This window comes from Oryzias latipes, chromosome 3 (assembly GCF_053564925.1).
Source record: "Oryzias latipes strain Hd-rR chromosome 3, Olatipes_Hd-rR_3.1".
In the NCBI taxonomy this organism is placed as follows: Eukaryota; Metazoa; Chordata; class Actinopteri; order Beloniformes; family Adrianichthyidae; genus Oryzias; species Oryzias latipes.
The window spans coordinates 13,790,614-13,817,311 of record NC_136239.1 but is presented as its reverse complement, the minus strand read 5'-3'; the positions used below and the strand labels follow the sequence as shown (position 1 = coordinate 13,817,311).

Sequence of the window (26,698 nt, the reverse complement as noted above, 5' to 3'; positions counted from 1 at the left end):
ACATCCCTGATGCTTACTAACTCTTTTTTTTAGATATGAATTAGTTTCATACTTTTGTGTTAATCCGTTTGCTGCCCTCTGCCCTCCCCTGGAATTTGAGCCAATTAGCCTTTAAATTAGTGGAGGAAGAGAGCCAAGGATTAGCCAGGTTTTTTTTTATTTTTTTGCAGTTCTGAAGACAAATGTCCACTAGATGTCCCTATTTTGCTCTTTTTGTTCCGTGTGTATCCATGTGGGAGAGAGCTTTGAGGGAGGGAGTCTGATGAAAAGAGCAACTTAAGAAGTTTTGTCATACACTGAGAAGAGAGACGGACAGCCAGAGTCACAGAAGTAAGAGGTAAGTCATTTTTAAATCTGTCCGGTATCTGTTCTTCCATTTCTTCTTTAACTTTACGGGTTTGACCTTTTGCCACAGATGTCATTGACTTTGCTTTGGAAATCTAAAACAAACAGTGCTCCCTTCTTGGTTTGTGAGCGTCATCGTTCCATTTATGAGTGACTTTGTGAGTGAATGCTGCTCTCCTACACTCTTCATTCACACGTCTTGGCTCTTTAGATTGACTAAGTCTCTGCAGCGGCTCAGCGTGTATTCTGATTGTTTTGATAGTGGGAATGAGTGGATGAGTGAGACTGTAGTTCTCTGATTGGCTGAAGCGTGTTTTTGTGGACCATGTTGACACTGACATAAATAGATACACGGGGAAGAACACAACTTCAAAATACCAACCATTCCTGAAGCTATCCCCTCCCATGAGTTTCCCTTCCCGGTTTCTCCTGAGGGATTACAGGAACTCGCTGGTTTTTCAAAGACATGCCTGTCCGTCAAAGAGCAAGTGGAATTCTGTGCTATACAATGTGACCTTATGTCTGGGCAGAATTGCAAGACGCTGCTTCGCATTGCACTTGGCACATAACTGAATAGTTCCACATTTATGAAAGGCTGTTAAAAAACGTTTTTCATAAAAGAACCAGAAATAATTTGGATTGCAAACTCTGTGAGTATTTATTTTTTGGACAAAATTCTCACGTGTCCATTAATATCAAACCAAACCTCTCTGACACTAGACGTAACATTCTGTGATGCGTAGACCTCAACATGGAGAATTTGATTAGTTATATTGTTTTAGAAAATATATTTTCATATGTTCTGATGCAAAACTAAGGCAGTGTGGTGCAATGCAACCGTACGACTTTTGTTCAAGAACCAACATTGTGAGTAAGAAAACCTCCCATTCTGCGTGGAACTGCTGTGGTGAGAAGATGAAAGCTGTGAGCTGAGATGCAGCTCAGAATACGCAGCAGTGGAAGGCCTGCTGCAGAATGACAGGGTCCTGCCTTTAAGGCCACCAGCATGTTAAGGTGGAAAAAAATCAAGTTAGAAAACTTTGCAAAGAAGGACTTTTGAACTCAGGTGTTCTAAACAGTATAAGACATTAAAGTAGTGAGGCAACACTGATAAGACTATCATATGTGCACTCAGTTTTGAAGCCATGAAGCTGCTCCAAACGAGGACTTCTGGCAAGAGTTCTTACACAGAACTTCAGTCATCAAACTAAATTAGATTACCGTAGGATTTATGTTAGGATTTTGACTTGGGCATCCCAAAACATTTGTTTTAATTTTACGCTTTATGCTTCTGCTAATTGTTTTTTCCATATTTTCAGCTTTCTCTCAAGATTCAGTTTGCAGTCCAAACACTAATGCATTTTTGTCTTTTAGCCTTTTCTTTTCTGGCTGATGTTCAACCAAAAATACCTGCAGCTATAATCATTTTATTGTAAATCAAAATAGAAATTCACATGCAGTATGTCACTTTTTTTTTTTAATTTAACCCATGTCATATAAAACGATTTTACAACACATTGTGTGTGATCTTCAAATGACTTTTCCTTTTTTGGGGTGTGGGATCGTTGGTGTGCAGATCAGTTGTGTTCAAAGGTTCTTTGTTAGAATCATGTCTGGTTCATTTCTGTGTGAAATTAATCTGCTCCTCATGTGCAAACACGTGTTTCTTTGTTCTGCTGCTTGAGATTACCCTTATAATTTGAAAAGCCTGTTGAGAGTGTAACACGTTACCTGCATGCAGATAGTTCTGATAACCCTGAGTGGCATACGACAAAAACCCAATGTTAGTCCGAGTGGCCCTGCGGTGGCCTAGTGAACTATCCAGGATGAGCACTACCTTTGTGCTGAAGTAGGTGGGATTGGCTCCAGCAACCCCGTCACCCTGTACAGGATTGTAAAATGGATGGACAATAAAGAATGAGATAGATAGTTGGTTGTTTTTATAATAAAACTGATAAAATCGTCTTTTTCTTGCTCTGTAAGGCACATCACAGTGGTTCCCTTAATGGCGAACATCTATTTGTAAAAACTATGGCTGTTTCCGATTATTTATTTCATACACAGAGTAAATCTACAAAAATTCAAGTTTTGGAAAGTAAGAATTCGAACATTTATAACAACATGATGGATTAGTTGTTGACCTTTCAGAAAATAGAGACTGCAAAATAGGAGATTGGATTGTGAGAGTCAGTGTAAATGGTCTATGGTTGATGAATCAGTTCCTTCTAGGTGATTAAACACAAATGATTAGGATGGGAAACTGGTAGATAAGTGGAAATCTATAAGGTAAGTACCATATTTTCAGCACTATAAGGCACACTTAAAAGCCTTAATTAATTTTGAAAAACAGTGTGCCTCATAATCCAAAGTGCCTTAAATACAACTTCATTCTGGTTGGATTTATTGATGTTAGGTACACAGCGCTTTGCCATAATCTCAGTTGATTTTTTTTACAAGTTTCAAACAAAGTGAGGTGTCATTGTGAATACACAAACACAGCTGACGTGTAGCGATGTCAGACTGTGTGTTTTCACCAATTACTCACAAGGTTGGGAGTTAGTGTAGTCATAGTAACGTTTGTTTTAGCGGTGCCGGTATCAGTCTGTTTTTTTTACGTGTTGCAAACAAGGTTGAGAGTTGCAGTTATTGTGAATATGCTATCGCAGCCCATGCTTCTAACATGGCTAACATGCGTGTTAAAAACATGTTTTAGAATTACTGTGAATGCTGGTAATAAAGTCTGACTGACTGACAAACTAATATCTGATTCATTGTCTCGCTTACTTCACCTTATACATGACGTAAACAGTCACAGAGGTGGGAAATCCCTCTGATTTGTATTGTCTGAGGAGGTTTAGAGGAGACTCAAAGTAAAATCTAGAAATAAAATCTTAAGGGGAATTGTGGATAAAAACTTCACCGGCAACATGGGTTTAGGCAGAAGAATGATCATGGAAAGATATATGATCAATCTTGACACAAATGTGGACACAGGCTGACCTGAGCTGGAGAAACCCCCCCCCCCCCCCCCCACTACAAACTGGTGTTGAAGGGGAGACACCATGAGCCAATGCATACAGAGGGGCCCAGGTGAGTATTAGACTGGAGGAGGAGGAGGAGGAGGAAGAACCCCAACCACATTCTTTATTTTTTTAAAGAAATGAATGAATGGGGTCAATGAAAAGCATTTCCATCCATTTTCAGAACCCAGTGAAACACAGGGTTGCTGGAGCCAACCCAGCTGCAGTTGGGCAAAGGCAGGATACAACTCTTGCCCACATAATCGCACACATTCACATACTCACACCTAGACCAATTTATTGTCATCAATCAACATACCAAGCATGTTTTTGGACTGTGGGAGGAAGCTGGAGTGCCTGGAGAAAACCTACGCGTGCACAGGGAAACATGCAAATCCCACACAGAAAGGTCCTAACTGGGATTTGAACCAGGGCTCTTTCACTGTGAGACAAGAACCCTAACCACCATGCAGCCTTTATAGAGAATTTCTTTTCATTCATTAAATCTCTTCTGCTCATCAAATAAAAAAATTGACACAATAAAGGAATTTTGATTTCAGAACTTTTAGGTCACACAGTTCAGTATTTTTATTTTTGCATCACAAATATTTAACCTTACAAAACTTTACAGAGGGATTTAGAAAACCTTTTTCTTTTTTTTTTTGCTTCTACAAAACACAATAGCGAACATGTTATTCTCTGGGTTTTTTCCGTAAAAAAACTCAAAACTTTCTATTAGTTAACATTAATGGGAAATGTTAACTTTGATGCAGACAGAGGGTGTTGTAACCCTTGTGCTATCCTAGGCACTTTAACATTGGAAGTTGGGTCATCTAGACCCACTAGACAGTGCGCTGAACCCTTTTTCTTCAATGATTTGTGATCTTCACTGGTGTCCATGGATTACATGAAATCCTCGTCACCTTAATCCACCTTTGTCATGGTAGGAATAACACGTCAATGTTAGGAGGGGGTCATAGGATAGCACAAGGGTTAAAAAATCAGCTTAGTGAAACTGCACGAGATGTGAAACTTTTTTTTTCTTTCATTTTTCTAAGCTCAACTCTGGAATCAAATAATTGTGAACAAGATGCTATTTTTGTTGCCATCTAAAACTGACCTAGTTGGATGAAAGGATCTCTTTGAAGAAAAAAAATCCTGGACTTACTGGGACATTGTAATATTAAGTGGATTTCGGGACCTATGAAGTTCTGTTACTGAAATTATTTTCATCAAGTTTTTTTTAACATGATTAAAATATAACCTTTTTATTTTTTATTGGATTTAAATATAAGAAATTCTCCTGATGACTGCATAAATATGACACCTTGGCCATTTTTTATTAAAATGTCAATAGAAAGTCATGCAGCAGTGACTGCAAGCCATCCCGAGTGATTGGGTATTTCCTAAAATACTGATCTGAAATGAACGCACTTGTTAATTATCCATAATCCTGCTTATGCCATGGTCTTAAAAAATAAATGAATTTCCAATCAGTTTTTAGTACTTAATTCTTGTTATTATTTTGGTTTAGTTCTCTTTTTTCACAAAAAGCCGACTATTTATTATGTGGTGCGGTTGTAATGTTACCGTGACAACGTGCTGAGCCGGCACTGACCTCGACTGCAGCGGCAAAGGAAAGCGATATATGTGCTGATCGTCACGATGGGTTATAAAAAGCATCAGTTCAGAGAGAAAGTTCACCTCTTACGGCTTTTTTTTGCCCAGAAGATGAAGCAAAAGTTTGTTATAACCCTTGTGCTATCCTAGGCACGTTAACATTGGGAGTTGGGTCATCTAGACCCACCAGACAGCGCCCTGAACCTTTTTTCTTCAATGATTTGTGATCTTCACTGGTGTCCATGGATTACATGAAATCTTTCCACCTTCATCCACCTTTGTCATGGTAGGGAGAACACATCAATGTAAGGGTGGGGTCATCTAAGATAGTACAAGGGTTAAAAGAAGCCAGAACATTTACGCTTTGTGATCGGAACTTCTTTTTCAGATGTGCATTATCACTGTGCATAATCATTATTTTTAATCCACACAATCATATATATATTTCATACACTGACTTGGTGCCATAAAATTCCAGCTGGACACAAACCATACTTATCAATTTCTCCGCCGTGATCAACTTTCATATAGGTGGCACTTCCATAAATATATAAAAAAACACCATCTATACATCACTACTAAATCCAAGTCCCTGAATGGTCAACGTTCAACCTGGTTTAACTGTATTTACTGGCTATGCATTTTCTATGAACAGCCTGAAAACAGCAGCATAAACTTGCTTGCGACACAGGAACATGAGAGTTTTGAACACGGGAGCCAGAAACACACGTTTACGTGCATTTGCATAGACTTTTCATTGGAAGTAGTCACTTGAATGCTCTTGCTGAGGGCGGTGTGAACGTAACAAAAGTGTTCTGAACTGCCCTTGCATTCCATGTAAAAGTCAAGTCTGTTAAAATAACTTGGGTCCCTTACTGTCTGAGCTGCCCTTTGTGGCTGTGAATGTGACAAGCAGGTAAACAAAACTAAAGGCGGAAAAAGTACACAAACTTCAAAGGAGAAATAAACACAGACGATTAATTAAAAAAAAAACCAAACATGGAAGACTACTTTCTCTGAGAAAAAATCCACAGTCTTGTCCTATTTATAAGTTAATGAGGAGAGCTCATGTCATCTCTGCAGCTCATGGTGACAGACTGCCTCGACACATTGCATGATGTGCACACAGCGAAGAGAAAGAGGCAGCTTCTTTCCCCTTTGTCCTCCTACATTTTATCAGCTCCAGCACGGCTGAGCTGATGATGAACTGATGGCTTGGGACAGTTGTCTGCTGGCCCTCAAATACTAACCAAAGCACAAAGCTGCAGTTTTTAGTCCCAGTTCTCTCCCTCCAGGTTTTCCCTGGTGCTTTGTTGTGCATATGCTGTCCTGAAGCGGTGAAATATGTCTGGGTGTAAAGGTGTTTACGGATTTTCTAAATAGTCTCAGCTGGGATTGTTTGTTCTAAGTATAGTGCAGTGCTGGACTTGTGGGCTTTTGTAGGGGTGGTTCAGCTTTGCCCTGACACCGGTTTAAATAAAGGCAGATTTTTGGTAACAAGGCGGCTCGAAATTCACAGATGCGTGTTTTTGATTTGTTTGCTCGCCCATTTTCCTGAGATTATCCTTTTTTTTAACTTCATGTCTGTAATTCTTCTGCCTCATATTCTCACATCACGATTCAGTTCGGGCAGGACAAAAACAGTGGACACTCCTGGCTTTATCTTAAATATTTCATACAAAGTCAACAACAAAAAATGTAAATCTATATATCAAGCCATAATATTATTTATTTGGTTCATGGCAGGTATTGAAATAAGAAACTGACAGCATATAATGCACAAAGTGCTGACATTGAAAAAATGTTATAAAAACGCAGCAGTATATGAAACAGTTTTTACAACCTTTGATTTATTAGCTAGTAAAAAAAACTATAAGAAGAAGAATATTGCAGTTATCCCTTTTTTGTAAGAAGTTATTTAATTTGTCACATCATTGTGGAAGAATTTTTGGGTCGTCATTTATTTTATCACTTTGAATACTTTCCTCTGTGCAGAGCTTTTTTATGGTTAGTCTTAGTCAGCATTTCAGTCCAATGGAAGTCTGAAATTGAACTGAATAACTGTTGTATTATTAATATCAGCAGATATTTTGTTTCAGAGATTATGGTCCTGTTGCAGGATCAAATCTTGCTGCTTGGTGTGTCATTTGTGTTCATGATCCGCTAAAGGAAAGGCTAGCTTTCTTCCTGCAGCTGCAAAGCGAGCCAGAACTCCCACCACGTCTCCAGGCTTGACTGCAATTAGGAAGTGTTTGTGCTGCTCCACAAAGACGTCTTTCTTTGGAAGTTTTTCAAAAGGCAGTGATGCACATGATATTTAAACGTTGAATTGTTAACTGAAAAACATCCCTGCAGGAATCTTGCAGTTGATTAAAGACGACTTGTTAAAATGTCCTGCAATGTTTCAGTTTTTTCCTATAAAAAAACTTTTCTTAAAAGGTTTTACAATGCAGTTATCTTGACTGAAAGACCAACTCCAACGAAAGTGGGTTTTTAACCTGTTCTTTTCTCATAACAGAGGACCTATATAACAGAATTTATGATTACAACTTCGTTTCTCAGTGTTTGTAAATTGAAATCGTGTTGTATGAGAAAAATGGATTTGGAAGAGCTCAGACTAATTATGCAGTTACTGTATGGGGTGTGCCAAAGTCTCTCTTTTCCACGCCGCTCCCCGCCCCCTTGCGTGCACACTGGCCCCCTCACGTTTAGGTCTTACCTGACTTAAAACTCTACGGCTGGATTGATCCATTAAAAAAAAACGAGTTCATTCTGTACAGGAGACACAGCACAGAGGAGAATGGTTGACAAGATCTACAGCCAATCAAGAATCAGAGCCTATTGTTGAAGAAAACAGTAACCCTTGTGCTATTCTAGGTATTTTAACGTTGGCAGTTGGGTCATCTAGACCCACTAGATTTGTGATCTTCACTGGTGTCCATACATGAAATCTTTCCGCCTTTATCCACCTTTGTCATGGTAGGGAGAACACGTCAAAGTAAGGGTGGGGTCATCTAAGATAGCACAAATTAAATAAAAAGGCATTCAAACTAGCCTCTTGTGGTCATTTGAGGAACTGCAAAACCTGGTTTATTTTTACCTGTGGTGTATTCAGACTGGACTCATTTGATTCGCATAAAGTTAACCTAGAGTTTGTTTACTCCCAATAATCCTGAATCCATTTTCAGTCTGAATACACCCAGGTGGACCCTGGTTCGGGACTGGGAACCGCTCTCGGACACGACTTTCAAGCTGGTCTTGGTTCGTTTCCCATCGGACTGAACTTCGGTTCGCTTTTAGTTTCCTCAGTCTGAAAAGGCTCAAAACAACTGGACCTAAACAGCCACCGAAGCCGAGCCTTACAGGGTGTAAACAGAGTAGAAGGGCAGCAACCATAACCTGCAGACAACATGGAAAACGATGAGACACAGCCACTTATTGAAATTAGATTGGATGAATGCAGACTCATTCAAAGAAGTTTTAACGTACACTGTTTACCTGACAATCTATCTGTCATAAACACTTATCAGCGTACCTTCTTAGCCGTTGTCTCCTCAGTAAACCCCCAGCAGCATGCCTCCACCGTATGAAAGCAGCAAGTAAAAAGTGATTTACCTGACGTTGATACAGACGTTCAAAATTGATCATTGAAATAAAAAGTTTGAATAAGTGAACTATTCCGACAAGAATTGCAAAGCACAAGACTTCCATTATTCATTCTGTCGTTGCTTTGCCCCGCCCTCATAATTACATCATCATAAAGACACGTCTGAATACACAAAAAGCTTTTTTATTTCTATGGAAGTTTGGACATATGCTCAAGATTAGTTTATGAAATGCATTTAAATAAAAATGTATGAAGAGTCCTTACTTTGCTAGTTTTTTTGAAGAAAATCGGTAGAGGAAAAACAAAAACCTTGTTTCTCCAAATGCTGCTTTAGCATGTTGACTTCATTCTCACTAAAATGACGTGGAGTAAAATGTACTGCATTGATGTTTGTCTAAAGTTGTATTTGTCAAACTTCCGAAGGATCTGGCCTTGATCGTCTGATATCTAATTGTGCTCTGATAAAAATCCTAGAGCGGCTGTGCTCTCTTGGCGCAGATGAAAATTATTTTAAAGACATTCTTAGCGATGAGTGTTGTTGACTGCCAGACAAACATTTGAACTTGAAAGCCCCCTCTTGATGTCAAAAAGTTGTTTATTTTCCAGCACGTCTTCTAAGGCAACGGGGAAGCAGCGTGCGCTCTCATATTCTGAAGGGCCTCCTTTGTGTGTTCCTCCCTGTTGGGAACTCTTTGGAGATGTTGGAGCGAAAACCACAACCCATAACTACACACTTTCTCAGCGCGCTGACTTTAAGCCTCACGCCCAGTTTAACACAAAAAATACAAGGCGATGTGGTTTTTTTTCTCCTCATACTGGATTTCTTTATGCTGCCCCACCTCCTCGCACCCTTTATTTCACTCTGTCAGCTATAATTTACTTTATATAGCCACAAACCTATAGTCGCATATTGTGTATTTTTTTGTTTAGACTACTCAGTTGTCTGTGTAGATGATAAACACAGCAGAGGGTATTTATGGAAGTCTGTAAAAGTGCTCCTTTTATATGGTACAACGTGGTGAAACATATTTTTAGAAAATTCTTTAAGTATAAAGACATCTTTTTGCGCATCATTTCCACAAGCGTTTTTCTGTATAGCAGAAGCCTTAATATTCATGTTTTTCAGCAAGCTGAATGAGTGAATGAAAGACGATTCTCATTTGCACGTGTGGCTGGTTTGAATAGACGTGAGCTAACTATGTACAGGCCTGATTCCCAGACATGGATCATGCTGTAGCCTCAGAGAAAATCAATTTTCAAGACATAAAAGTGGAAAGCATCTGTCTTTTAGCAGTAGAAGAAAGTGTCTACCTCGCATAATGGACTGAACTGCGCCACACTGAATGCAAAGTGTAGAGCTGTTCCAAGTACACAGCTAGATTTAACTTTAAAGTAGAATCCTTTATGACAAAAACATTTTTTTTATGTCTATCTTGATCAGGACAAGATATTTAAATAAAACATCAGTTATTCTAAACTGTTTTTTTTTTATTTAAATGCGTTTGGATGTTTTTTTTTTTATGGATAAAAGCATTTTTTCTAGTTGACATTTTGCGTGAAACAGTTGTTTAATCTTAAAATGCATTTTCTTTTCACGTGTTCTTTGAAATTAAAATCCTATAGTTTTAGCTTGATCTTTCCTGGATTTATGATTACAGCGTCTGGAGTATGGCAGATTTTTTTCATTGCAGTTTTTGCCTTTTTTCTCTCTCTTTCTACAGCGCACTGTGCTCTCCGTCCTGATTGGATGTCGCCTGTGCAGAAAATTGTTTAGCTGGCCAGTCACAGAAATTTTGAATCGCGAGCAGATCTTTGTTTTCATTCTATTTTATTTGGCTTTTTCTGAACTTTGAGAGTTTAAAAAAAGAAAAGTGTGAAAATGCTCATGACTATCTGAGAAAAGTGAAGCCAGTAGGGAGGTTTAGTCTTAAACATCTGTAATCCTACTTTGCAGATTTCACCTATAGTGAGTTGTTTATGGTAAAAATCCCCTGGGTTAAATGAGGGAACACTGCCTACCGCATTTTCTGCACTAAAGGGTGCACCTAAAAGCTTTGATTAAAAAAAGACAGTTTGCCTAATACAGGTTTCCCCACAGGGCAACACAATCACTCCCACACCCATACTCACCCAGTATACTTTAGAGTAATCAGGTACCTAAGAAGTATGTTTTTGGACTGTGGGGGGAGGCCGGAGTGTCCGGAGAAAACCCACACATGCACGAGGAAAACATACATACTCCACACAGAAAAGACGCAGCCGTGATTGGAACGGAGGCCTTCTTGCTGTAAAACAAAGGCGCTACCTACCGTACAGCCCTGTGCTTACAGATGTTGAAGCAACAGGTCAGTCTGTGTTTTTAAGAGTTGCAAACAGGGTTGAGTGTTATTGTGTATACACTAACATGGCTATTGTGTAGCAGTGTCGGACGGTTTGTGTTTTTTTTTTATATGTTATAAACAAGGTTGGGAGTTACAGGTATTGTGAATACGCATGTGGCTAACATGCAGCGTGTTACAAACATTCTGGACTTATACTGTGAACACAGTTAACAAAGTATGACTGACTGACAGACTTTTCCTTGACTTGTTGTCTTGTTTAATGCGCTTTATAGTTCAGTGCGCCTTCAATTTGACACAAGTTCAACAATAGGCCAGTCATTGGCCTTATAATCTGGTGTTTTTAGAAAATACAGCATTCAAAATCTTGGGCATCTTTTTAAAAATTCATCTCTCAATTTTTGTTCCATGAAGGGCTGGTCACACATGCTCATAGTTGGAGTGCAAAGCCTTTGCCGTGAGCTTTTGCTCTTCCTTTTGTTCAACTTTAAGTCCTCACTGTTGTGGGACTATTAAAAGCATAGTGTGCTCAAGTACTTTGTAATCTGCAGGGCCTGTGAGCTCTCCCTGGAGGTAACATGCAAGCTTACAGCTGTTTTTTTATTTGAAATAAAGTGGATTCTCTCTGCCTTCACACTGAAGACTTCCTGTCTGCTAGATACTTTTTAGATTATTCTCCATGATTCAGACACAGCAACAAAAAGACTTGACATACATTTCATCTGTCCCCTTTTTTTTAAGGGACAGTGTTTTAACTGCTAAAATAAATGAGAATGCATGTGTTGGTTTCACAAACTTAAAAATACAATGATGGATAATAAATATGGATCCATTTGGACTCTACACAGCAAAAATTACGTTTTCCCCGCCCCACTCAATAAAGGTCTCTATAAAGTTACATTTGAAGCTTTGTTTGGTTCCCCCATTGGCCAACCCACCTACCAATAAATAAGTTATACCACAAAAATGAACAAATTTGTCTTCCAATAAAATCTTAATTGCTAATTTCAGAGTTGCCATGAATTCTTGATACATGTAAAACAATTCCAATCATACTTTAATCTATTGTAAGATGGTCCCAGTGGTGTTTTAGTTTTGATTTTGCAGTTTTTGAACAAAATGTGGGCGGTTCTGTTGGTGTGAAGTAAGCCTACTCTCATTTCCCATCATCTGTTTATTTACACTCTCTCCTGTTAGCTTACAGCCCAACCTGACATTAGCAGTGCAACAAAAATGGCAAGCAATATTGGAGCTATCCAACTATACAGTTTGACATGCCTGGCGAGGACAACAAAGACGTTCATGGATCTACAGGTAGTCGTCTACAAGTAGATGCATCAGTGTGCAAAAATCTTTTCGTATCTTTTACATCACAGCTACAACTTTTTTAGCTGCATTTTTTTCGTCTGCTCCTGATTCACAGGGCTTTGAAATAAAAGATACTCATAAATGCAACTTTAATCTTCATTTTCATTTTACAGTTTCTCCATCATCAGAAAAATCACGCAACATTATGATAAAACACCTTTCATTGGAGTGGGGCTTTAAGCATAAAGTAGGCCTTTTTAACATTGGAGTCAAAAGAGATTTACTCCTCTCTGGACCCAGCCCCTGGTGGGTTTTGGGGGTACTGTAACATTTGGTACATCCTGGTTTGCGTCAAATTCAAAATGTTGAGTATTGGTTGTTACAGGTTGGAAACAAACCTGTGGAAGTAAAGTAAGATATGACAGACGGATATACTTCAATTCAGTGATGTTCTACACTGTCTGTCACTTTCTCTGCACATGGAGTAAGTCAATTACAGACAGCCTTAGTAAATAAGGTTTATATGTCATATTACTAATTAGAAGACACCTTCAAAGCTTTACTGTGGGCAGAGCATTAACGTTCATTTGAGAAAAACAAATAAAAAGCATATGGAATTAAAGATTTAATTGAGGTAATGACATTTTTCCCCTTTCTGAATAAAATTCTTGTTTGATCCTTTGTTTTTCTTTTAAAGATACTGACTAGGAATATATATTATCTGATAACCAATACATTTTAGGGCAGACAACTTAATTTTATTTACCAATTAGCTTATTTCAAAAATAGATCTTGAAATTTAATTAGTGCATGTAAACATTATAATTCTAATACATTTAATAAACCAGATTCGTTGCTTAAAAATAATATTTATATGGAATCCTGAGTTGTTTTCGCACCATTAAGCCTCAAGAACTCTAAAAACAATACATATAAAAAAATAACAAAAACTACTATCATCAACATGTGCAATATTTTGTTAAGAAAAGTATGCAAGTTTTTAGATTTTATATTCAAAATGCGTTTTTATTTTCAGCTCTGACTTTGTCATGACTTTCTTTAAGCAAAACATACCCAGATGCTGGTACTTGGAAGGACAACACAGGTGATTATTGAGGCAAGTAAAAAGGTTTATTTTTTCCGGCGTGGCTTGGAGTTGCGGCGAGGCAGGAGGCTGGATCCTGGATCGTGGCTCGTGGCATGGCTGGAGGAAGTAATGGCTTGTGGCGTGGCTGGAGGTTAGAGATGGGTCGTGGCTTGGCGGAAGGATTCCAGGATTTACATGAGGAACCTCTGCTCAGGAAGACTGGAGACTCAGGTGACCACTCGTGGTTTAAATGTCCTGAAGACGAGAGCATAAGACGAGAGCATAAGACGAGAGCATAAGACGAGAGCATAAGACGAGAGCATAAGACGAGAGCATAAGACGAGAGCATAAGACGAGAGCATAAGACGAGAGCATAAGACGAGAGCATAAGACGAGAGCATAAGACGAGAGCATAAACACATGGGCTAAGATAAGCTTAGTGACCAGACTATGCACCATCAGGGGCAACGAACTGGCGATGAACGCTGGCACTGGATCTCCTTAAGAAGGTCTGGAGGATAATGAGGTGAGTGGCCACAGCTGGTCGAGTCAGGAGAGGAGCAGAGAGGGGAGGGGGAGGAGAGCTGCTTTTAAACACTTGGACAGCATCACGAATATCATTGTCATACAGTGATGATAAAAGGTCATTCTGCTTCTGATGTTGGCTGTCTCTAAAGCGGTTTCGTAGTCATCTGCATGTTCATAGATGACAGCTTTTGTCTGATTAAAGCTGATTAAAACCTCCGAAGTAATAGAAAAGGACACACGTTTCCAAAGTTGAGCAATGGTATTTCTCAGAAAAGATCAGACTCAGGATGTAGAAGTTGACATTTTTAAATCATCGAATTAATGAACGATGTGAGTAATAAACCCTGACTTTCTCCTGATTAGTGCTCATTATGGTATATTTCTTGATTTGCCTATTTTTTGGAAGTACTGTCACATTAAGAAGGCTTATTTTAATGGCACTTTGTAGATGATTCATCTAATTTCATGCCCAATCAGCTCACAGTTGCTAATGTCACATGTCATTACCCCCTTTTAGAAATAACTTCCTCTGCGCTGCAATTAAACCCCTATGCTGATGCCTTTGTTGATGTGAATGCTCTCTGTACAGTCTGTTGAGTGGCGGTCAAACTCATTGACAAAGGTGCTTCTTTGGTTAAACTCTCTGGAGGTAAACAATGATTGTTTCGTTTTTCTGCTGTCTGAATGCTCTTTGTGACAAAGACCAGAACCTCAAATTCAAGGGACTTCATTTTTCTTTTTACCAATTCAAGACGTGAGGGATACAACATGCAGAAAGCAATACAAAAGTTCCAAATATTTTTGGTTAAAATTCAAGACACCTATCAACAGTAAGGGCTGATACGGTGGTACCGAATTATGGCCTGCTACCAGTGCATGGGACACTTGGTATCGGGCCACAAAAAAACAACAACCCCAAACTAATTTTTTTTTCTGTTTTATTCATGATCTAATTCTGAAGAAAATTTTATTTTGGAAAAATACTGGATTCTCCTCACTACATCCAACATATTCTTGACGCATGTCAAGTACCTCTGTCAAAAAAACATTCTTGAACTACCAAAAAGCAAAGTAAACAAAAAACAAACGTATTTGGAAAGTTTGTTTTTGCAGATGAGAGTCAGAGAGGAAACAGAAGAAGAGCCGGTTATGTCCTTTTTGTGTAGTTTGCATGTTCTCGCCGTACATGTGTACGTTTTCTTTGAGAACTCAGTCTTCCTCCCACAGTCCACAAACATGCTTTGTTGGTTGAATAATGATTCTAAATCCTACTTGGATGTGGTTGTATGGCCCTGTGACAGGAGACTGGCTCTCGGTGCACCCCACTTTCACCTGACAGTAGCTGGGATAGGCTCCAGTAGCCCAGTGACCCCAAAAGGTTAAGGAAATGAATGGAGGGTTGGATGGATGGGTGGATGTATGGATGGGTGGATGGATGGGAGGATGGATAGATGAATGGATGAATGGATGGATGGATGGATGGGTGGGTGGGTGGATGGATGAATAAATGGATGGATGGGTGGGTGGGTGGATAGGTGGGTGGATGAATGGATGGATGGATGGGTGGATGCATGGGTGGATGGATGAATGGATGGATGGATGGATGGATGGGAGGATGGATGGATGGAATGGTGGATGGATGGATGGATGGATAGATGGGTGGATGGATGGATGGGTGGATGGGTGGGTGGGTGGATGGATGAATAAATGGATGGGTGGGTGGATGGATGGATGGATGGATGGATGGGTGGATGGATGGATGGATGGATGGATGGATGAATGGATGGATGGATGGGTGGGTGGGTGGGTGGATGGGTGGGTGGATGAATGGATGGATGGATGAATGGGTGGATGGATGAATGGATGGATGGATGGGTGGGTGGATGGGTGGGTGGGTGGATGGATGAATGAATGGATGGATGGATGGGTGGGTGGATGGATGAATGGATGGATGGATGGATGGATGGATGGATGGTGTACATGCACTCAGATCAAGTGAAAAGATCAAAAATTTATTATGACAGAACTTTGACCTTAAAAATACACATGTGAACTTAAAAAAACAAACAAATAAAAACTCATCAAAATAGCTAAGCTGGTGCAAAACACATTGTTTTCTTAAGTTAATATCTACAACCACAACCAGAAAACATAAAAAAAAAATAAACTCACGCACATGCCTGTTCAGTAAATAAAAAAAAACAACTAAAAAAGAATATATTTCTTTGTGTTTCTGAGTTCTATTCTTGAAGTAGAATCGTTCCATCTGGGACACATCTATTGTCTTTCTTTTTTGAAGGGTTTGAGAAGCAGAATCACTGCAGGGAGGTGGTAGAGAAAACAGCACCTATCTTCCTCTTTTTTTGAAGTTCTGGGACATGATTAACATTCACAGTCTGCAACTTCTCAGTCAGTCCACTGTGACCTGTTCTTAGTGGAAGTTCACAAGGTGCATATTTCGCTGCTACCGCCTGCGGATTAGTAACCTTGGAAACAAAGCTGTCGAAAAAAAAAGGAATATGTTGCTCCATATGTGTGTTGTCTTCTTATGGCAAAGGACATGTTACGGAAAAGTGGGAAAAGATCCTGCAGACAGTTACAAAAGTCCAGATCTATCAAAAGTTCTTATTTCTTTTCTTTCAAAGTTTGAGTTTACATTTGTAGCTTCTAGATCCCTGCTATGAGCTTTAATAAACAGTCCACCAAGACAGTTTTTCATTTACTCCTGGTAAACAACGATTTGGCAAAAGAAATACTAACGAATACAGTTTTAAGCTTAATTGCATTTACACATGTCCTCCATCATCAGAAAAAATGTTACAAGGACATGTTAAAAACACCAAACACAATAATCTCAGACATAACTAAGAATATATCAGTCAGTGGTTCATTTAGATAAGAGTCAAACATGTTCTTTTCCTCTACCTTCATGTCTTCATTCACTGCATCCATAAAGCTCCTCTTTGGTCTTTGGTCGGAGCCCAAGCCAGGGTCTCATTGTGCTGGTCCCAAACCCGGAGAAAGACACAGGGTTGTGTCAGGAGGGGCATCCGGAAAAAAGTCTTTGCCAAACCAAATATGCCAATAGGATAAGAGTCAAACATGCTACAATTTAAAATACATGGCCTAAAAAATCAAATTCATATTAACAAATATTAACTTTAGGAGTTAGTTACTAAAATCATTGTAAATAAACAGGCTGTTATGATCATGACAGACTCACATTATTTGTAGATCAGCTTCTTAGACTTACTTTTTAAATGTCAGAACTGTAAACTATATCAGTTTTAAAGTTATACCCATGTGTGAAGATCTATGTGTTTATTTGTCACAGCAGCTTGAAGCCGAGTTTGACACTGAGGGTGGACTAATAATCTAAACACACAGGGTGGCCATCTTGCTGCTTTCATATTTTCATGGGGTTTAGATCATCAAACAGTAACATTCACAGCCTTAAACTCGTGGGCAAAAGAAAAACTTTAATTCATGTTTGTGAACCTTCGAGCTGCATTGGAACTTTTTTTGATGTGTGACAAATTCTAATTAGATCTGCCCATTAATAAATAACGTCTTCTCTTTCACATGTCACCTAAAGGGTTTTCCATTGAGTGTTTCAAAAACATGATTAATAAATGTGAGATGCTTTATCTTCAAACCAGCTATTTTTTGAATAAAGATCCTGCTAGGCACATGCTGAGTGAGTCTGGCTATTGATTTATCAAGGGAAGCTCCTTATATGCTTAACTTGGTAAACACTTCAGACAGATGAAAGTCTTCCCACGTCAGCACAACCCTATGAAAAAGTTTCCTAACTGCAGCTGTCACTCAGAGCCGTCCCTTAAAGACCTAAAGGAGTCACATGACGCATGTTTTATCCTTATAGTCCCTGGGAGTAATAAACTTTTTTTTTTTATGTGGAAAAAAGATGGAAACTTGAGCCCACAGGATAAAAACTTGTAGATCCAGTGTAAAAACTTGTGGTTACAAATAATTTCTTATAACATTAATTTTTTATGCTCACATCTTCTCACCAAAATCTAGCAATAAATCTAGCTTGTTAGCAAAAGCTAACAAATCCATTCACAAAAATGGTATAAAATGGGATTTTCTTTCTTTTTTTCTCTTAATTATACTATTATGAACGCACATTAAGTTTAATTGCACAACATAAGCAACAGGCACAAAATACAGACATACAATACAATTAGTGTGCAGAATAAACTATCTTATGAGCTCATAAAAAAAAGAAATACCCTGATTACAGTGAAATAAAAATATAAAATATTATGATGAAATGCAGCACAGGCTTTTGTTTTGGCATTCTACCTTAGACCTTAGGATTTATAATAAAATAACTGGCATGTTTCTTTTCTTCTCAGATGATTCATAATTCAGTTTCATACCACTGAAAACCCAAAAGTTCAGACATGAGTTTCCTGTTTTTTTCCTCCCTCCCTCAAAGGTCATACAGAGCAGCAGACTCGAGATTCAGTTTGTCAAATGAATCTTCCTTTTTTTTTTTTTAAACTAGACATCTCCAGTACCTGCACAGAGCTTCATGATCAAACATCTAATAATCATATATAACATGCACAGTTGGGGATAATTGGAAAAGCAAGGGTACAATATATTGGAAAGAAAGCATGAGAATATCCACTGCATGGAGTCTGAAAGAGGCACAGAGCTGTTACAATAACTTTCGATTTTTCATTTATCAAAGCAGCGTGTGCGTTTTTCAAAGACAAACCTTTTCATAGCATTTTAAGCTTATTAAATGCTTTTTCCATGGCTTAAAAAAGGCACTGTATTCACATTATTTAATGAAAAGAACATTAGTCTGACCAATGCAACTATCCAATTGCATTAAAGCTGGTATGTCCAAAGTCTGGACCGTGGGTCGAATGCGGATCGCGTTAATATTTCCTATGCCCCTCAGGCTCCTTTCATAAAATCAATAATATGTTCCTACCATCATTTTCTAAAAACTGTAAGATTTCTTGATAGTGGTGCAAAAAATGACAAATTGAGAGTAATTTTGGTAAAATGTAAAGTCCCATTAGCTTTCCCTCATCTCTCTCTCTGCATTGTATGGCAATGACCCGGTATTTTACGACTGCACGCCTGCAATCCTGACTGAGCAGTGATTTTTTGCACCCCACCAGGATTTGCGTGTTAAGGGGGCGTTTTTGTAACTTGGGGGGCGGTATTCAAGGGTGTGTTTGTCACTTGGGGGTGGCAACCTTTCTGGTTGATATGATTGGCCAAAATTTGCTAGTCAAATATGGCGAGGCAGTGGGGCGGGACTTTCATTTTTCAGAGCAGGGGGGGGCTAACAGGCAGCTCTTGAGCTGCATGCGGCTCTCTGCCTTTTATCATATTTTCTATATACAGTACTTTCACCACCATCCTCCAAAGAGGACCCAGAAGAGAACAGCATGAGAATGCTACGGAGAGAGGTGAGGACGTGAAAAAAGACCCTTTGTGCAGATAGTGCATGATGCGGAACAACTATGAAAACCCTGCAAATGCAAAGAGACACGATTATGAAGCACAGTTTAAACTGCAAGCTATCAGCTACGCGGAGGAACACGGGAATAGAGCAGCTGCAGTTCAGTCCCTTGGCAGCCGGCTCACTGCTCTTTCTGCATTCACTGCTTGAAGCGAACAATTCTGATTAAAAGGCAAAAAAATGATATTTTTTCAGTAGAAATCCATTTGTAGTTCACTCTCTATGTTAATACAAAAGGACTGAGATACTTGCTGACACATTTGAACGTTTATGGGTTTTAAGAGTTTTTGGGGCCGGAAATCCGAATCTGTGAAGATCTTTCTAACTTTATCGAACCTCAGCTGGCAGAGAATTTAAAACAATGAATCTATGGTTCGCAAGTGAGGACGCTGCCAAACCCACTCCGACAACACAAGCAGACGCAGCAGCAGCTGAGTTTCCGCGTAAACAAGGTGAGGTTGCCTTTGTTGGAAGATCGGCTCAGTGAAAAACTGTCCATCCTCCGCTTCTTGTACTGGGAGGCAGCACCGGGCGAGTTACACCAGACTTTTGGAGTGTAGAACTGAAGATGGGGCTGACGCGTCTGCTTGCACTGTTCTTCAGAGTCGCACGGCAACGAGACGGATGCTTGGATGCTGATTGATGACTGAAAAAATAAATCACAACCAACTCAGTTTTGCGCTCGCTGGCTTTTTAAAACACACACTAGCATGAATGTTTTACGGGTATGTGTTAATGTTAAATACAGAAAAAAACACCCATAACTGAAATGGTGCCGTTTAATCCAGTGCTGTTGTATTGTAAGGAGAGGAGTGTGTTAAGGGAAATAATGTGGCTTTAATTGTGTGTTTGTGTGTGTATGTCTGGCAGGTCAGTCTGTGGTGTAGCTCTTAAAATTTCGTCTCTTTGTGTCAAACTTGTTCGCCACCCTGTTTGTGTTAGAGGCTTTAATAGAAAAAAATAGCAGATGTTACCTGGATTAAAACGTTAACCAATGACCCAAGACCAAGGTGGGAAAGTGCAGCGGGTTTTTGTGTGCTGGAAGTTTATCTCATGTGAAATCACTGCATTTGTTACCGTTTTAATCCACGTTACAGCCGCTGTTTCTTTTCTATTAAAGCCCTAAAAAGAAAGTCCCGCCCCGCTGCTTCGCCGGACTTGACATGCCAATTGCAGCCAATCAGATCAACCAGAAAGGTTTCCGCCCCCAAGAGACAAAAACGCCCCCTTAACACTGCGCGCAAATCCTGGTGAGGGCGCAAAAGCGAAGTGACCGCGTGGGATCACGGTTCAGTTAGGATTGCAGGCGTACAGTTGTAAAATACGGAGTGCTTGGGTAGAATTGCGCCTGCGTGGTTGTAAGGTTCACTCACTCAATTCCTGAATATGCCCGTTCAGTTGTCTTTACGCCCTTTCACTTTATGGCAGTGATGAAACGCCATACATTGTACCATTCCCTGTGGGAGCGGTGAGCTGAAGAAACAGCTGCACTCGGGAACCATTTGGTGGCTTAACCCCCCAATCCAACCCATCGACGATAAGGCTGTGTCCAAATTCCCACCCTAATCCCTAACTACTAAAACCCCATGTCGTACGGCACTATTTAGTTCTGTGGATTTTCAAACAATTCGGACACCCATGCTTACTACTTTTCTCTTTTGGGTGTAGTTCACATGGCGCTTGACAAGAAAACAAAGTGGCGCATTACCGCCACCACCTGGTCTGGAGGCGAACTACTTTTATTTAACGTGGATTATGACACCTATTTTCCAAAGTAAAAACCTAATAAATATGAACATTTTACGAAGACTATTTAGGAATCTGCTGTGTTTTGATGATGGAAAACACTGTCCACTGTGAGTGACAGTGTCCACAGGAAAGCGGACCGCATCCTCCAGCTGATGAGCAGGGTCATCCGGCTTCTCAGCGGGAATGAACTACCATAAGCTGCCTCTGGTTTTTTAGCAGCTCGCTGGGTCTTCCACTTTCCAAAAGGTCGTGGGAGCATTGATGGCTGCCACATAATAAAGGCCCTAAAAGAAAATGCAGCTTGTCATTTTAACAGGAAGCTTTTTATCCCATTCAAATGCAGGCTGTATGTAAATGGTAAATGGCGTATACTTATATAGCGCCTTTCTTCCTACAAGGACAAAGCGCTTTACAGTCACAGACCCATTCACCCAGTCACACACACATTCACACACACATTCACACACTGGTGGCGGCTCCGCTGCCAAACACAGGCGCCTGCCTACCACCAGAGGCAAGGTGGGGTTCAGTGTCTTGCCCAACGATACTTCGACTCATGGGCGTTCAAGGCGGGAATCGAACCTGCAATCTTACGATCATGGGTCGACCGCCCTACCGCTGCACCACAGCTGCCCATATGTGACTCTAATGCCAAATTTCTTTTTGTTGGGAATCCAGGATCAGTCCATGATTCACTGATTCTGCGTAACAGCCCAATTTACGTAAATCAAACATAACCACCTTAAGGATCCTTGTAGGTGATGGTGGGTATCTCTGCATTGCACATCCCATCACACTGCTGATCCTCTACGGGAATCCCTGAGGAATGTGGTTGAGGCCCCTTACAACCAGCATCACGCCATGGCACGCTCTGTGGTGAAGAGAGCATTTGGCATGATGAAGACGAGGAGGAGAGCAATATTTCTGGGGAAGTAAAACCAATCTTTGCATTGAAAATCTTTGCCTGCAGCGCTGTCCTGCTCAATCTGTGCATCAGTGAAGGGGACTGCTTGGAGCCACAGATGTTGAGCCACAGCAGGACGACACCAGGAACCAGCAGGACGACACCAGGAACCAGCAGGACGACACCAGGAACCAGCAGGACTACACCAGGAACCAGCAGGACGACACCAGGAACCAACAGGAAGACACCAGGAACCAGTAGGACCACACCAGGAACCAGCAGGACCACACCAGGAACCAGCAGGACGACACAAGAACCAGCAGGGCGACACTAGGAACCAGTAGGACGACACCAGGAACCAGTAGGACGACACCAGGAACCAGTAGGACCACACCAGGAACCAGCAGGACGACACCAGGAACCAGCAGGACGACACCAGGAACCAGCAGGACGACACCAGGAACCAGTAGGACCACGCCAGGAACCAGTAGGACCACACCAGGAACCAGTAGGACCACACCAGGAACCAGCAGGACGACACCAGGAACCAGCAGGACGACACTAGGAACCAGCAGGACGACACCAGGAACCAGCAGGACAACACAAGAACCAGCAGGGCAACACTAGGAACCAGTAGGACGACACTAGGAACCAGCAGGACGACACCAGGAACCAGTAGGACGACACCAGGAACCAGTAGGACGACACCAGGAACCAGCAGGACGACACCAGGAACCAGCAGGACGACACTAGGAACCAGTAGGACGACACCAGGAACCAGTAGGACCACACCAGGAACCAGCAGCAATAAAATACTCATTAAATAGGTCATTTGCATTTAGTGTTATTTAAGTAGTTCAAATAGTGTTGATGATGAAATCCTCTGTTCTTTGAATCTCTGTTCATTTTAGCTGGATGACCCTGCTGGAACACAGTTAAGGTATTTATCAAAGTGCTCCATTGTCTGAATTTGTTTTGAGCTTGTTTTTGGCAGGTACACACTTTGTATTAGCTTTGTAGTTACAGACGTCCGTCTTGTCCACCCAGGCTGGAAAGCAAAAAGCAATAAGACCTTTTGATACCCAGCAAGATTCATTCCTCATGTACCTCAGAGTCTTCCTTAACTCCAATCTTCTTGATCTAAAAAGACCATGTTTCAGAATTTCTTTTGCTGAAGACTACGGTGGCCCTGAAGGGCAAATCACACCAACAAATCCCACAATGCATAAACATGCTAAAGATCACAACAACAATTAAAAAAGAGTTATAATATGTAAAGTTGATTTTGCATGATATAGACCAGAGGTGGGCACTGAGGGCCGCAGTCCTGCATGTTTTCCAGCATACCCTGCTCTGGCATGTTCTGATTGGCTGGACACACTTGAACCAGGTAATCAGCCATGAGTAGGGCAAGATTATTGGCTGGACACATCTGAACCAGGTAATCAGCCATGAGTAGGGCAAGAGTATCTGGAAATCATGCAGACACACCGGCCCTCGAGGCCTGGAATTGCCTACCCCTGATATAGACCCTTTAACATTTCATTTTGATTTCCGGAAATTTTTTTGTTTTCTTAAATGTTTCATTTTTATTTTGTCGTATTTTTTTTAGAATTGTTCAGAATCTTGAATTTGGTTTTGTTTTTTAAGATGTAATGTTGTTCTTGTTTTTTTAATTATTTGTTTTGCTTTTTTTATTGTTGTTGTGGTCTTTAATGCGCTTTTGTGTTTGTGTGCACCTCAGGGCCACCGAAGACAGATAACATGATTGGAACAGTCCACAAACAAGGCATTTTACAGTGTGTAGAACATTGTGATGCACAACCAAGCTCTAAAACAAATGTGCATGTCGGTGCATTTAGAGCATGGTATTTTCAGATGTGAATTCCCATAAAGCTCCTCTCATGGAGTAAATAGAGAATTTGTATTTTGTATGATTGTTATGAGGATGGTACAGATTTCATTGGGGGAGATGGTTCCTCCAATGAATCCAAATTAAGAATAACCACCATATGTTGTTGCCACCTCAGGTCCACATTTGACAGATGTGGATATTTATTTGTGTGCTTGCGCAGCAGCAACATTGTAGCATTCCTGTTATACTAAATTGGTTTCCGAATTCTCTGTTGTATTAGGAAAGACGGCTTTGCTCCACAAACTCCACAGAGAGCAGAGTACTTATGCTACCTACCCACTGGGCTTTAGATATGATCCACGGCTTTGGAACAATCTGATGGACAATGGTCCTTGAGAAAACGTGGAGCTCATAAATTTGCACACAATCGACACGTCTGCACCTCACAAGCAGAGGGGTGCGATTTGATAGTTTAGTGAGTCCAAGTTGCTTCATTGTGGCTATAGGGATATTATCATAGGTTATGTCTGTGGTGTTCAGTGTCAGGCCTGCCTACACACAGTCGCTGTCTCATACTACCCTGATGAGATTGCTCGCAGAGGGATTTCATCTGCTGCTGCTGTGTTTTGATGTGATTGTCTTGTAATCCGGGAAATGAGGGCGGACAGATGTCTTTAGGTCTGCGTATAGAAAAAACTAAACTGTAGAATTGTTTGAAATGCCTATTTGTCAGGATGTACTCAGTGAATTAAACGAGGTTGTGACTGGAGTAAATGATTTGATGCAGTGTGCCGTGCTCTCGTTTGTCTATATTACTAAATTCTGCTCCACACTGCATCTCATTAAGTCTTCATATCGTTGTTAAATGGTCTAGGAATTCATAGATAAATAACTTCTTTGTCATTTTGCCAATGTTTTTGACCATAAATATACTGTTCAAGCTGTGAGCTTGACATACAGTAGCTCCCAATGGTGCATTGAAAAGACACCAATTTAATAAGAAAATGCCAACGAACAATCAAATTCTTGACTAAAAAACTTACTGGCATCTTTTTTTCTTGTTTGCCTTCAGAACTGTCTCCTTTCGTCATTACACAAACTGTATAGGGTGTTGGAAAAAATCCAGAGATTTACATTCCAACTGAAGTGATCACAGCATATAATTACTATAGATTTATTGAATTTGTTGTTGACACAAAGTGTCACCAAAAAAAAGAAATCCCGTACCACTACACCACCACCCCCAGGTTGAATTGTGGAAACGAGACAGAATGGATTCAAGCTTTCGTGTTTGCTTGCATATTGCTGTGACCTGAAATGCTGCAGCTGGGACTGAATGTTATCAATACATGTCCTCAATCTTCTTTGGTCTCAATTTGGTCATCCTGGGCTAAATGTAGTCTGTTCTTAGCAGACTGGGTTGGCATCTTGTCTGCTTAGCGATGATTTAAGCATTTGCCACAACTGCATTTACGGGTGGGTTTGGGCTGTCTGCAGGTATAAAAAAGGTGCAAACCTGAACGGGGCACGCAGGTGGCCTACCCAAAAGATCAAGGTTGTAGACGACTGAACACGTGGAGAACACAGAGTCAAAAATGTTCATCCGCATTTTTTTCTAAAAGCATTTTGCAAGTGATGATTCAAAACATAAGGGTCAGTAAGGGTGAAGAAGGTGAGGCAGAAGTTGGGGGTACAAATTTTGGGCTTTTTCAACCCTTTCAAATCCTGGTATTGCACAGGGAGCCCATTAGTGCTGTTGACGTAATAAGTGCGAGCTCCTTGCGTACCCGTTGCTTGCCTCTTGGATGTAGCCTGATTATCAGAAATTAGGAAATTAGACACTCAAAGTGTAGTTTGTTTGTGCATCTTAAAGGCACTTACACTTGCGCACCCGGTACGCGCAACATTTGCACACGGTCAATAGGGAGCCAGTACTCGCACCGTGCTAATGACTAGAGTGTGGTGTAAGGGCATGATCTGACAGCATTACCTGTACAAGATAAGTGCAAGAAACTTAAATTAGCCTTACAAATACTTCAAGATTAACTTACTATACATACGACAATCATACATTTTGTACAAGCTTCAAGGGAACTGCAGGACTCACCTCCCCCTACAATGCGGCTACACCTCTCTTCAACCCTCCACAGGCCTGGACAGCTTTAAATCCAGCAGCACCCGTACGAGTGCATATGTCTAATGCTATATTCACACTAAACGCTAAATGCACTAAGCATAAATTCTTTAATGCATGTTTAGCTCATGGTGTTCACAGTGGGCAAGCAGGGAGGGGCTTCCTCTTTTTATTTTACTACTGTTTACTAGCGCGAGTCCACCACCTACAGTTGGAAGAGGCTTGCTGTAAAATGTCAAAGCAGTGAAAAACACCTGAATCTTGTTCCAGGTTTTTCCTTTAACAGCTTTATTCCGATATTTGAAAGACTTGGTGTCATAGGATTCCAGCCGGGCACAAACTGCAATTAATAATTTCTCCTCCATGATCAATTTCAGAGATCTTCTGATTTAACTTTCAAAACCTGTTCAATATGTAGAGCCGGAAAACAAACTTAAAAACATGAGTAGTCATGCATGAACGCAAGAGTTTTGAACGTGGAAGCTGCCGAGGCATTGCAGAGAGCGGTGTGAACATAGCTTAAGGCTAAGGTTGCAATAGTCTGAATACCTCGTATAAAAACAAGTAGGTATTTGCTACACGTCTCTTTTTTAGAGTGTCATCTGCAACTAATTTTTACCATCTGACATTGCAAAAACATTTTGGTCACGCAACAGCTGCTTAGTGGAAGAATTCTCTCTTTCTGTGCATGTG

At 40.4% G+C, this 26,698-nt stretch overlaps 1 protein-coding gene across 1 annotated transcript in view; it reads left to right on the top strand.

Moving 5' to 3' along the window:
- The first annotated feature begins 221 nt into the window (after positions 1-221).
- tspan4a (tetraspanin 4a) overlaps positions 222-26,698 on the top strand; it is a 287,620-nt gene continuing 261,143 nt past the window's right edge. The window contains exon 1 of the mRNA XM_011487843.4: positions 222-337. The gene's annotated coding sequence lies outside the window, so the exon portion shown is untranslated. The remainder of the gene's footprint in view (positions 338-26,698) is intronic.